The sequence below is a fragment of the Zootermopsis nevadensis genome, unplaced genomic scaffold (genome assembly GCF_977971745.1).
Source record: "Zootermopsis nevadensis isolate Lab colony 2312 unplaced genomic scaffold, Znev_1.0 Znev_ptg000028l, whole genome shotgun sequence".
In the NCBI taxonomy this organism is placed as follows: Eukaryota; Metazoa; Arthropoda; class Insecta; order Blattodea; family Termopsidae; genus Zootermopsis; species Zootermopsis nevadensis.
Window position 1 is genome coordinate 9,607,168 of NW_028259160.1, and position 12,670 is coordinate 9,619,837.

At 39.0% G+C, this 12,670-nt stretch overlaps 1 protein-coding gene across 9 annotated transcripts in view; it reads left to right on the forward strand.

Moving 5' to 3' along the window:
- Nucleotides 1-12,670, forward strand: part of bi (T-box transcription factor bifid) — a 349,399-nt gene that overhangs the window by 165,770 nt on the left and 170,959 nt on the right. For all 9 annotated transcript variants that reach the window (XM_087357395.1, XM_087357398.1, XM_087357391.1 and 6 more), the window contains one exon: nucleotides 4,998-5,135. The gene's annotated coding sequence lies outside the window, so the exon portion shown is untranslated. The remainder of the gene's footprint in view (nucleotides 1-4,997; nucleotides 5,136-12,670) is intronic.

Here is a 12,670-nt window from a genome sequence, read left to right on the forward strand (position 1 = left end):
TTAAGGCAAACCACGAGCTTACTCTCCTGCAATTTTGTCACGTGATGCTTACACACCTTCCAGACACTAGTTCGTTGTGTAATAACGAGTCTTGTTTGCTTTCCGATAGTTTACGTCCTTCGCTGTGACTCAGATATTCGATGATAAATGCTAGGTAATATTTTGTCAGAGGTTACCTATTACAGAATTTCGTTAAACTCGTAATTTATAATTATACTAGATAATTACCGGTTAAAAATGACGGGAAAATAGCACACATTGAACATTTCTGTCGTAACATGGCTATTTTATTTCTTACACGATTTTTGAATCCGTCGAGACATGCTTGAGGTTATAATAATTTAAAATGATGATTTAAAAAAATGATCTCAAACCAGTGTGTATATTCCAACGCGTATTGTAGGCTGTACACTGCATTCATTGATCAGTTCGTAATACCTTTTAAATCTAAGCAGTTCTGTCAATAGTCAGTTTCGAGAAACATTTGAATTAGAAGACAAGAAAGAAAAGAATTACAACGTATGTTCATGTTTCTTTGAAACTCTTAGAAAGTATACAGCCCACATTAGATATCGCTTTGCTCATTTGTTTTGTTAATTTTATAGTGGTCGCCTGGAAAGTTTTGTAAGTTGTTATTTGAGACCCGAGATTTGTGCTTACCGTTCAGTTATAAGCCGAAGATGGTGCTATAGAGCCCTTAAAAATGTTTGTGAACACACAATACTGTCTAGTGCAGGAGTTTTCAACTTGTTCGATTAAGCGACCAGACCAAGCTAGAAGAGAACAGAGCAGGTGACATGAACCAACTGCAGATGTGCTATTGTAGCCCAGCACCTGTGTACCAATCAACGCTTACTAAGATTTTTAACATTGATTCGGACAGGGTAGAAGGTGGCCGTGGAATGTATTATCATCCTTTGTCAGAATAAACACGAAAGGCCGCAGACAGTTCTGTGAATATCACGTATTAGACCTCAAGAAGACGGTAAATTTCAGAAGCACTTTGTAGAATGCACTTGATCCTGACAGTGCAAACGGCCCAGAAGACATGATGTCTTGTTTGTAGACGAGTCTCTGAGAAAACATCCATTATTGCTTATTTACAATGGCAATTAAGGAGTTCGGGTAAATTCGACCATAAAGCTGCCAGTGTTGTGACTCTGTCTTTTTTAAACACGTAGTAGTGGTTAGCAAACAGTCATTATAACGCAAAAATAATCATAAAAGCAGATGTTGAAGTAAAACAGCATTTGTCTTTAAAAAGGTGATGATAAATTTGAACATAAGACTGAAGAGAATTTTATTCACTTTTTAATTGCAGAAGCTTGTGGACATTTCCTTTGAAACTGTTCAAAATATAATTGCATATTTGACTGAATTCATGTAGCGGAAAGTTCCTGATAATCTGGTGGTCTTTTAGCTGGTCAGAGAACTCCTAGCCGTTTTATATTCATACTGAATGTTAATTACAGTTGTATACAAGATCCCGTCGAAGGTCCTATCCTAATCCACCTTAATCCAATCTTCGGTAGTAGAAAAGCGGATCATCGTTTTCTCTACGAAAACTCTTGTATACATTTTCTAGAATAAATTACTTAATTTCACCTGATATTTCTTGATTGTGACAAGTATAATATGAAGATGGAGGCAGCATTTTCCTCCGAAATTTTATTAGCCACCTAAAAGATAAACGATGTCACACTAGAAGAAAGTGATTCGAACTCTAACCACCTTGAAAGCCTCACATCTTTATTAAAGATGGTGTTAGGAACATTTAAGACGTAGGAGAGTCTCAACAACGTTCAGTAACTGTTCATCAATGTCCGTCCGGTACATGAAGTAGAGAAACCTTTCTAGTTGCATTAAGAAAGGCGTTAAAATGTTGTTTGGAACTACATTTGAGCCTGAAATAGGCTAAATAATCCTGTCCATGTTGAATAAGAAAAGGAAACAACGGATTTTCTTCAGACTTTTTAAAATCTTTTATTGTTCTGAATTTATTGTCGTAATTTCTTACCTACGCGCGCTGAAGCCTCTAACAAGACACTGTGGCTACTTGCGTACAGCTTATGAGAAAAAAGTCTGATTTAGCATGAAGAATGTGCACGCCACTTAAAAGATGGCTGCCACATACGAATTAATTACAATAATCAAGTGGTGATATTTTCTGGTCTTCACGTGTAGTCTGATACAATCAATTTAAAGCCATTTTCCATACCTGTATAAAACAGAATGATAGAAGTGGGTTGGACAACATTGCGCTGTTAAATTCTCATTTCATATAATGGATGGCGCATTGTTCAGGGTGGGGGGCTTCATGATGTCCGTGCTACAGTAGTCTAAGGCACGATTGTCACTACATTTTATTCTATTTCAATTTTAAACCAAGATTTTGATCAGTGATAGAGGAGTTTATTTCTGATCGCGATGTACCTGGGAAGTGTCAACCAATAGATCACCAGCCAGAGAAGGTCGATATTTGCGTGGTTTTCTTCAGAGCCTTATGACGAACTGCACTATAATGCTTTGAGACAGTTGTTACAAACGTTACCTAGTAGTGAAAATAATTTTAATTATATAAGTGTTAATAACAGAAAACAAATTATTAAATTCTATGTAATCGTTCTCTTCTCAGGAAGCTAATAGTCGCTTATGTAGTCAGTAAATTCAAGAAGGTTCACTGCAGTTTTACGATAATACTTAATTTGTTGTACTGACTGATCGCTGGACAAAATGGAGTCTGTGTGTCAGTTAAGCAGGTAATATAATGTAGTAAAATGTACACTGTTGTAATTTTGTATTGAGTGTCACTTAGATAACTGTCTTCTAGGTTGTAGCGCCATGTAGTCTGGTAAAAGTTTGCTGACATTGCAGAAGTGCTTGCTGCCTTCATATTAACTCATTGTCCTGAAGATGGAGGCAGCAATGGTCTCTGAAGCGCCGGTAAACATCTACCAGACTACACGGTTCTACAACCCAGTACACCTTGAGAACATCAAATCCTACAGTGTCACTTGTGCCGTTGTTGCAGTCGGTAGTAGTTCCCTGTCGTGTGGTTGATGGGAGGGGAATTAGAAATCTGCTGTACTGTTTTCTTATTATTATTATTGTCTTGCTACCTGTGACTGACAGCTGATTGGTCCCCTTTATACATCGTGGCATTTGATTGATAGTCGTTTGACTGGAAGCAGCCATGTTTCAGTGGCACAATAGATCTGCACGAAGCTGAACTGTCCTGTCGCTGGAACACACATCCTGTTCTCTTACATTATTATTGTCTTCAGTGTCCTCGGCAGAAGCAGATTCTTCCCTGTGTCTGAGCCCCATGCTATTGAAGTCTAAATAGAACATTATTGGAATAAGGAACTGTTATACGCTCCGAGTGACTTTTTATCTTCAGGTACTCTGTAAGTCCGTACAGCAGACCTTAGTGGTGAAAATTAACTCAGAATGACACAATAGTGAATCGAAGTCCTTCCGTCTAGACCAAAACAGATTATTTGATAAGTGACGTAATATTGAAAATCGAGACGCTAACGATCTCCGAAATTTCGGCACTGCAGCCTGCACTTATCCGGTGCTATGATCCAGAAATAGACTCCATATTAGCACTGAACAGTCATTAAAGCCCTTTTTGTTAATTTTGCCCTCATGTTTTAATTGGTGTTATTTTCTCGGGGGCCTGAACTTTTTTCTTCAGCGCCGTGTAGTCTGATAAAAATTGCTCATTGCCTCCATCAGAGTTGTTGGTAATGGAGGAAAATTACTTCTGAGAAGTCAGTCAATTTTCACCAGACTGTACGGGGCAAGAAGTCATCTTAATACTCGTAGCCGTGAGAACCTGCAATCTCGCATTCCCCACGTCCTGTACTTATTCGCGTATTAGTATTGGTGCAGTCTGCAAATGATGTGAACTGTTCCAATTATTGAATTTTTTTTTCAGACTGCAAACCGTAAAAGAAACCGATACTATTTCAAAGCGCCCGTAAATACTAGCGTGCTTATTTTGTGACTTTGTCGATTCTTGAGTTAATTAATGTCGCTTGTTCAGCTGAATTTTATAAAATGTCGAATTGTATAGGCGTATTCCTGTAAATGATGAATTGGGAAGGATTTGCAGGGAAGTTGTAGTGGACAATTTTAAGATACATCCAGGCACCTTGAGGGACTGAGGAAAACTACGATACATATTTATTCAGAATAGACGGTCACCGGCAAGATCCGAACCTGTGACCTCTACGTTACGGCGTAGAAGTGCTTGCAATGGCAGCCGATATTTTCGGCGTGTTCGTTTTAAAAAAATCACCTGCAATGTTTGTGGGTGCTTAGTGAAAGTACTGAGCTGGTAGTCATTAAATATTTTCAGTTGTAAGTGTACTCTCTGAACTTCAGAGTCTCTCACTCTGTATTAGAGACACTTTTTCGATTTCCTTTGAAGAATTTTATAATCCTACCTTCAAGCTATCTGATTGATTGGTTTGTGATTTATATAACGACGCTAAATGTAGGTGAACTACACGATGCCGATCTAGAGGAATGGAATGAGTGCTTTGGTGTTCAGGAAGAAGGGCTTAAATCGATAGGAACTGCATTTGACTTAGACCTACCTTGTTGTACAACAAATAAATATTATAATTGTGTCTGCTATTTAGTGCTGTTCATACGCTTCTGAGCACTGTTGTTGGAATGAATCTGAAGTTATTTAACAACACTGTAACAAATACAGAAGTTAAGTTGTTTCGAATGATGATAAGATGGTTATGATTAGCGAATAATTGTGTGTCATTTGATTGTAACGACCCGAGACATTGATACAGTATCGTTGTTTATGGAGATATATTTGTATACGCGTTTTGTGATGTCTTGTTCTTCCCTGATGCCTGTGAACCCCTTCCTAAGTTTCTAATTATGTATCTTTGCCGTATTAGGATTGCACTAATTCAATGTGTTGGGCTTTAATCATTAGCGTAACCGCTAATTTCTGGTTTGTCTTCCAGCTGCTTTGTGCCGTCATCTCCAGACGGCTGCTAACAAGTTGTGATTGCTAGCGTAAAGCAATGCCATGGCAACTAGGTGTCATTTTCGAGCAACAAGGACTCATGATCATCGTCTACAAGTGGCATTCACACACGCAGGTATGTTTGTGATATCGTATGTCGGAAACCTTCACTTCGTATGAAATACAGTTTGGATCTGTGTTGTTTTGACGCAGATGGTTGTAATCAAATAGTTATTAGACTAAGAAAAATAACTTACAAAACGTTTAGTTCATTACTGATAGAGTATTTGTGTTCTGTACAGAGAGGCGCATTATTTATTTCTGACGAATAGTTTTATGAAGCTTTCTGTCTTATGGGTTGTTGAGCTGATGACGGAGGCAGTATGACCTCTGAATCGTTGGTTAACATCGACCAGACTACACAGCGCAACAAACCAGAAGACAGAAATCTTCATACTAAGAATCGTCCTGATTACGGAGGCAGTATGACCTCTGAATCGTTGGTAAACATCGACCAGACTACACAGCGCAACAACCCAGAAGACAGAAATCTTCATACTAAGAATCGCCCTGATGACGGAGGCAGTATGACCTCTGAAACGTTGGTAAACATCGGCCAGACTACACAGCGCAACAACCCAGAAGACAGAAATCTTCATACTAAGAATCTCCCTGATGACGGAGGCAGTATCACCTCCGAAACGTTGGTTAACATCGACCAAACTACACAACGCAATAACCCAGAAGACAAAAATCTTCATACTAAGAATCGCCCTGATGACGGAGGCAGTATGACCTCTGAAACGTTGGTAAACATCGACCAGACTACACAGCGCTACAACCCAGAAGACAGAAATCTTCATACTCACCGCTGCGAAAACCTCAAATCGAATAGTTTTATGTTTTTTTCTCTGAGTTGTTCGCATTTTTCGTAAGATAGTGAAACTTATTCCTTGTGTCACTGTTAACACCGACGTAATGTTTTAAGTTCTAAGAGCTAGTGGACAAGAAGTGGATAATCGGTCTGATAGGAAAATTCTAAACACGAGTACAGCGACTTTTACATTCTCTTTATTTTTTCTCATTGGTATTAGTTTTAATAAAGCAGTCTAGACCTACACGTGCAAGATATTAGCGGTTAATAATGTATTCTATGCATTATCTAGTCATTTTTGGTTGCAGTTGTATCAGATGATAAGTGTAAGTGAATATAATTACATAATGACGCTTTGTAGTGATCATATTGCATCAGTAGTACCAAGATGGAAGTTTTGCTTTTAATTAATTACTTTTCTGAAAAATAAGTTTTCATCATATCCGAAATGATAAAGTTATAGGCCTATATAGAGAAATCAAAATATTTGTCTACTTATTAAAATGACTGGCTATGTGCTGGAAGTTTGGAGTTTGATTCCCGGTAGAGGCAAGGAATATTCTTTTTGCTAAGACGTTCACAGACTAGTGCCCCTCAAACCACATACCCGATGAGTACAAACAGCACTTTCTCTAGGCTAAAGCTAACAGGGTATGAAGTTCATTACTCATCACCATTGAGTGACAAGGTAAAGAATTAATGGAGTGGTTTCTATATGCACCACCTGCTTTAGCAGTCTGTAACTCTGTGCATTGTTCACAGAGTGTATTTATGGGCTTCGTATGAATCTCAGACTAAACAACGATCAGTTTCATAAACAGCGTCAATCAGTAGATCTTTGTAATGGTGAAGTGTTAATAATTTTTGTATGATTCTTTCTTGCAAGCGGATATGAGGGACTCCGTCCTCCCCTCACCCCTCACAGTCATTCTTTCACACCCTGCCCTGAGGATCAAGTACCCCAGAACCCGATGATAACAATGTTGCGATTGGTGGCTGTCGGCCAATCAGTAACACCTTGCAATAATGATGACGGACGTCCGACATGGCGTGACTAGTCACAGTGATGCCTTTGTTCCTACGTCACTTGGCTGTCATGTACTATCGGATTGCTGAAGAACCTTCCAGCTATTTGCACTACTGTACGCAGCGTATGGGAACGTCCATTTATAGACAGAATCAATTCCGTAACTCTTAAAGGTCAGCAGTAATTCTGCATTTCACCTGCTTTAAAGTTTTATGACTCGAAAATTCTATAGCGGAGTGTATTTATGTTTTTTCGCCTGATTCTCAGAATAGACAGCGATTCAAAATGACTGTCTTCTGGGATGTTTGCCGCGTAGTCTGGTAGAAATTGACTAACGTGTCGGAGATGCTGACTGCCTTTTATCATCAGGGCAGTAAGTATCTCTGAGAAGCAGGTTAATTTCTACGAGACTACGCGGGAAACATCCCAGAAGACAGTCATTTCTCCTACTCTTCGCCCTAGGAATCTTAATGAAATCTCACCAAGTTTACCTTCGTACATTTCCCTCCTGTGCGCGTTTTGTGTCCGTCCCGTCTCGTCCTCGTTGATTTTATTTTTCTGGTGCTTTTTGGGGACGAATCTGAACAAAGGACGCGTGTTTTTGTCGGAGCTGAGCGGGTCTCTTGGAATTGAGCAGTTGTCAGCTGATGCTGGCTGTGACGCGAACCCCCACCCCCCTGCCACCCTCGCTTGGTCATTTCGTTCGTCTGTGTCAGTGCCCGCGCGTGTCAGAGTTCAGATGAGCGGCTCCGAGTAGCATTGATCGGTCTTCGTGCTCCACCCAGCAGCTACCGCCACCGTAGGCAATGTATGTCGCCAATTAAAGAAGCGTTGCTCTCAGGATTCTTTTATATTGATGTCATTATTTTTCTCTTTGCTTCGAATTCTGTTCTTCTTGATGACTCTTACTTCTGTCTTATGTCAGCATGTAATTTCTAAACTCCTGAAGCAGATTGCTTGTTACGATAGGATTTTAAACTTTATAAATCTAAATTCATTTCACATAGCATAGTGGTAATTATACTGTCTATGTACCGCCTATTTTAACGGTAAATAATTCTAAATTTGGTCCACGGAGTGTATTTATGTGTCTTATTCTCAGAACAGCCGTCATTTCCCTAATCAACATTAAAGAATGTTGTTCTTTGCAATGGTGAAGGGATATTGCACTTAAACCTATCGCTCAGTGACAGGAGATACGTGGCTGTCAACGTGGAGCAGGGTTGCTTGTAGTGGCGTATTTCATAATCCAGTGGATCATCATGGGTGCAGGACACTGCTGTAATAAGGTTGCTGAAGACCATAAATATATTAAATTTGCGCAAATTATGGCTTATGCGGCAGGCCTATACAGTGATTGTTCCGTTCACGGACATTTTCACAAACCATTATCACTTGCGTTGGTACAGGTGGTGTGATGTCATTTATCATCCCGTCTTTTATTGTCTGTTGCTTGTTTCCGGTTGCTTCGGTTTGAATCCTGTCTAAGTAATTTGTCGTTAATCACCGCTTTCTCAAAATTCGCTGTTATTTTGAAACTCGACGTAGAAAACTATCCTGTGTTATTTCAGTCTAGTTCACGTTTTACAGCCTGTCTCTGGAACATTTGTTTTAAATTTGCCAGTCCAGCAGTGCCTATATTTTGTATGATATTGGGTGTACTTTGTATCTGTGAGTACACAGTATGTTTGCGAGAATTCCAATAATCTGACGTACATGTTTTGTGATTTCATTTTCCTGAGAAAGTAGAAACCTCTCTGTCCAGTTTTAACTTTCTTTGTTCGCCATTTTGTTTGTTCGATCAGCAACAAAACACAGTGTGTGTACTCGAACACCCCCCTACATAATTCCCCTTCTAGGTTCTTTCGGACCACCCATACCATGGGACTATTAATACGTCGTATATGTGGTAATATTTTCCATGCAACAGTGTCATAAATCGTGTGTGGTTACAAGATCAGAACGGAATTTATTACACTGACGTGACGTGCTTAACTTACAGATACAGTGGTATACAAATGTAACCACTGTGTACCATCGAGTTACTTTTAAGGACTTATTTATTTAAAGTGGTAATGGTACATATAGCGTTTATTGCATAGGAATAGTGGGCGTACCGTACGAAAATCTGTATTTATAAGAGTCTATGAATATTCTAAGACATAATGAATTTTTATTACAATAACTCAAGAGGAAATACAAGTGCAAAGATATTTCAATTAATTCTTATATAATATTTAGCAATAAAATTACAATGCCTCTTTAAGATTTTCGAGGAATGGAAAGACAGACATTATCAGAAACTATTTAGAGTGCCTATTGCAATTATCTGTGAGTTTAGATTCTGTTTACATCCTTTTCCTTGGTCGAACACAGCAAATACCACAAAATTGTCCGTGCAGACCATTAATTAATGTCTTGTTACGTATTTGAAGATTTATAAGTGGTTAACAAGTATCTTGTCTTTCCTTTTTGGAGAAAGGAAACAGACATTAATTTTTACTACTTTTAAATGGAATTATTCAATAGAACTCGACGTCATTGCACGAAATGCACGGACGTAATACAGCCTCTCCGTTATCGCCATGTTAATTGCATTCCAATTAAAGTTTCGTAAGAGTAGTAAAGCCTGGCTGACTTGGGAAAGAATGTAAATTTTTATAAAACAGTGAAAGTCTGTCGGTTTAAGTGCGATTTTGGTGAGAGATCACTTTTTGAGTCCTCTGGGATGTTGTGCCTTGTAGTAGTCTTGTAGGTGGAGGCACTGTGCACCCTTGAAACGACACTAATTTTCTCGAGTGTACACAGCGAATGTCCCAGACAACAGACATCATCATACTCACCGCCTTTAGAGCCCGAAATCTGCGACTGCCATATGCCCTAGGAATACAAATGTTGGAACGTACCAGCATGTTGGACGCGTCGCGTTCAGCATAATAGACTACGATTATAAACAATTAACACTTCTGTTACTTCAATTCACAAACGTTTTTTAATAAGGCATCGTTCGGACTTTTATGGAGTTTAATTATGAAATTTGTAGTAGACCCCACCTTCACTCTAAACAGCAATTGTGGTGTAGTTGGGTTCGCTGGAGCTTAAAATGCTGACAGGAAATTTAAATTAGTGTGAAAAATTTCCCAAGGCCTGTATATTAATCTATGCATGCAGAAGGACATACAGGTAATAACATTATTTTTTATGTTTTCTGTTTTGTCTGCAATGTGAACCTTACTTTTAAAGGCCTATTATTTATTGTGGCTACCGTTCTAATTCTTCAACTTTAGTGGATTACGACCTCTTACGTGTTTCGATTGAGAATTTATTCTGCAGCTATGAATCATTAAACGCTTGGTAGGACTCCCAGAATGGTCGGTCCGTCCATCGCAAAGCCTGTATCTTCACAGGACAACAGAGCACAAAATAAACGAGACAATAGGCCTGAGTTTTTGCCTCGAGCGAGATTGGTACCCACAATTCCAGAGTTGAGCCATCCACCACATCGCACGGAGCGGTCCTCTTTCTGTTCAGCTATTTATTGGGAAACCCCGTAGAAGAATGTTCTAAAATATATGAGACACGTGTAGAAACTAGGCAAAATGCTGATTGACGCAATCTTGACGTTATATTTTATTCACTTAATGAAACAGACAGAGCCCCTGGTGTTCTTTTTATAAAACAGTACAACTACAGCATGTATGCAGTGTAGAATGGCACTATGGAACATGTGGAGTAAATAGTTTTTGTATCCGACGTATTGTCTTTATTGTATCCAATCGAACATCACGCAGAATGCTTTACGATATATCCTGTTTATATTTAATTATTTAGCGTGGCGATCACACTGGTGGAGACAGTGGACCGATTGATTATCTTTATTCTGCGAATATTTTTCACAGTGTATCATATAGGACTCTCTTAATATTTACTGAGGAATGTAAATTATACGTACTGTGAATATTTTTCTTCTGTGAGCCACTGTCAGATGTTCCATTGATGCACACAGTTGCGCCTGGGTCTGTCTCCCCCCCCCACCCCCCACTCGTGCGCTACAGAGTAATATTCCAGTGTTGCAATTAGTGTAATGATGATGCACGGCTCACGTACACTCACGTGTATTACAAACCTACACTAACCAAGCATCAGTTAAAATTATTTTGTGCAACAGGGATCTTCCATAATTGAGGTGGGTCTGTTTTTAAAGGCAGTGTTTGGTTTAACACTTTGAAGAACGAAGATAAACCAAACAATGTTTAAAAATTTGGTTCCTAATTCAAAGATGAGACGCGTTATCTTCATTACAAAGATCAAGTAACTGATTCTACGTAGGGAAAAGTTTGATCTTGTTTTTTAGTATCTTCCTTAGAATGTGTGAAAGGAAAAGGCTCTGCTGTTTATAAATTGGGTCTCCTAGTTGCTATGGAAGTATATAATTGAAGGAAAGCATTTATACTTAAAAGAAAACTCCGCGTTAAGTGTGCTCCATAATCATCACCTAGCGTAAGAAATTGTAATGCGAATATAGAGCGCTGTAGATCCAGTACTAATACTAGGATCGACATGTTATATTCGTTATAAAGTGCAACCAGACGAAAAAGGACAATCTCGAAGTTAATTCATGCTTAAACATGAAAAGACTTATTCATATTTCGGGCTGTTTATCGTTGACACATTCTTTCCTGCTGCTTCTTCTTCTTCTTATTATTATTATTTTGCGTCGTTTTCTTTGTAGCCGAACTGCGGCAGCAAAGCGTTCCCATGACAACGGTTGCCGTTGTTAACAAGATGACAATCTGCTTTGTCGGAAAACTAATTAGGAGCTCAGATTTTTATGAGAGGCGCTCTGATTCAGGCGATACCGTACAGCGCTGTGAATGTTATTTGGAATGAAGTTGGCTGCACGCTTCCAAGACTCGAATCGTGTTACCGAAAGCAGCTTTTACGTAATTTTTCGATGTTGGTCTTCTGGGTTGTAACGCCGTGTGGGCTATTAGGTAGACACGGACGTTTCTATGGCGAAGCATACTGTCTTGATCTTCAGCCCAGAAGATGTTCTTCCGAAACGTTGTTATCTAACACCAGGTCAACACGGCGTCAGGAGCCACAAGTTCATCGCCGTGAAACATTAAATTTTTCGTAAAATTTTCGACACAGTGCACGATAATGCCGAAATGAAACGTAATGTAACACTGTGTCTGACTTCGTGATACTAGGTCCTTTGTCAATAGTTGATAGGCATTCACCAAGTCAAACTATTTCTGCTATAATGATGTCCGAATATTGGTGTTTGCAAAGCGTTGATTCATTATAATAGAGTCCGCTCCCAGAAAACTGTTTCTATAAAACCCACTCTATCATTATCCTATCATATGCTCCTTTTTACAAAATTTTTCTTCGTTCCAGACCGATATTGTGTAGGCTTTTCTCATTGTTTCATTACTTGTGTTAAGACTTACGGATCTCGCCTACTTGATACGTCTTGATTTAATCGCAATGACAGTTTGGTAAATGAATAGCAGGTCTGCAGATTATCGCTTCCATCATCATCATCATCATCATCATCCTCGCTTTAGATCCATATAGATTGTAGCTCTCAACACGTTGTTTCCAGAACACCCTCGAAGTGAGACATTAACACGTTAACCACAAACAGTAGTTACCTGCTGTGTTGTATGTGCGTAAAACTTCGTCTCTAAATCCAAAGAAAAAGCATCGATCAAAGATGTTTGGAACAAAGGGTTGAGGAGAATATTAGGGCCTAAGAAAGATG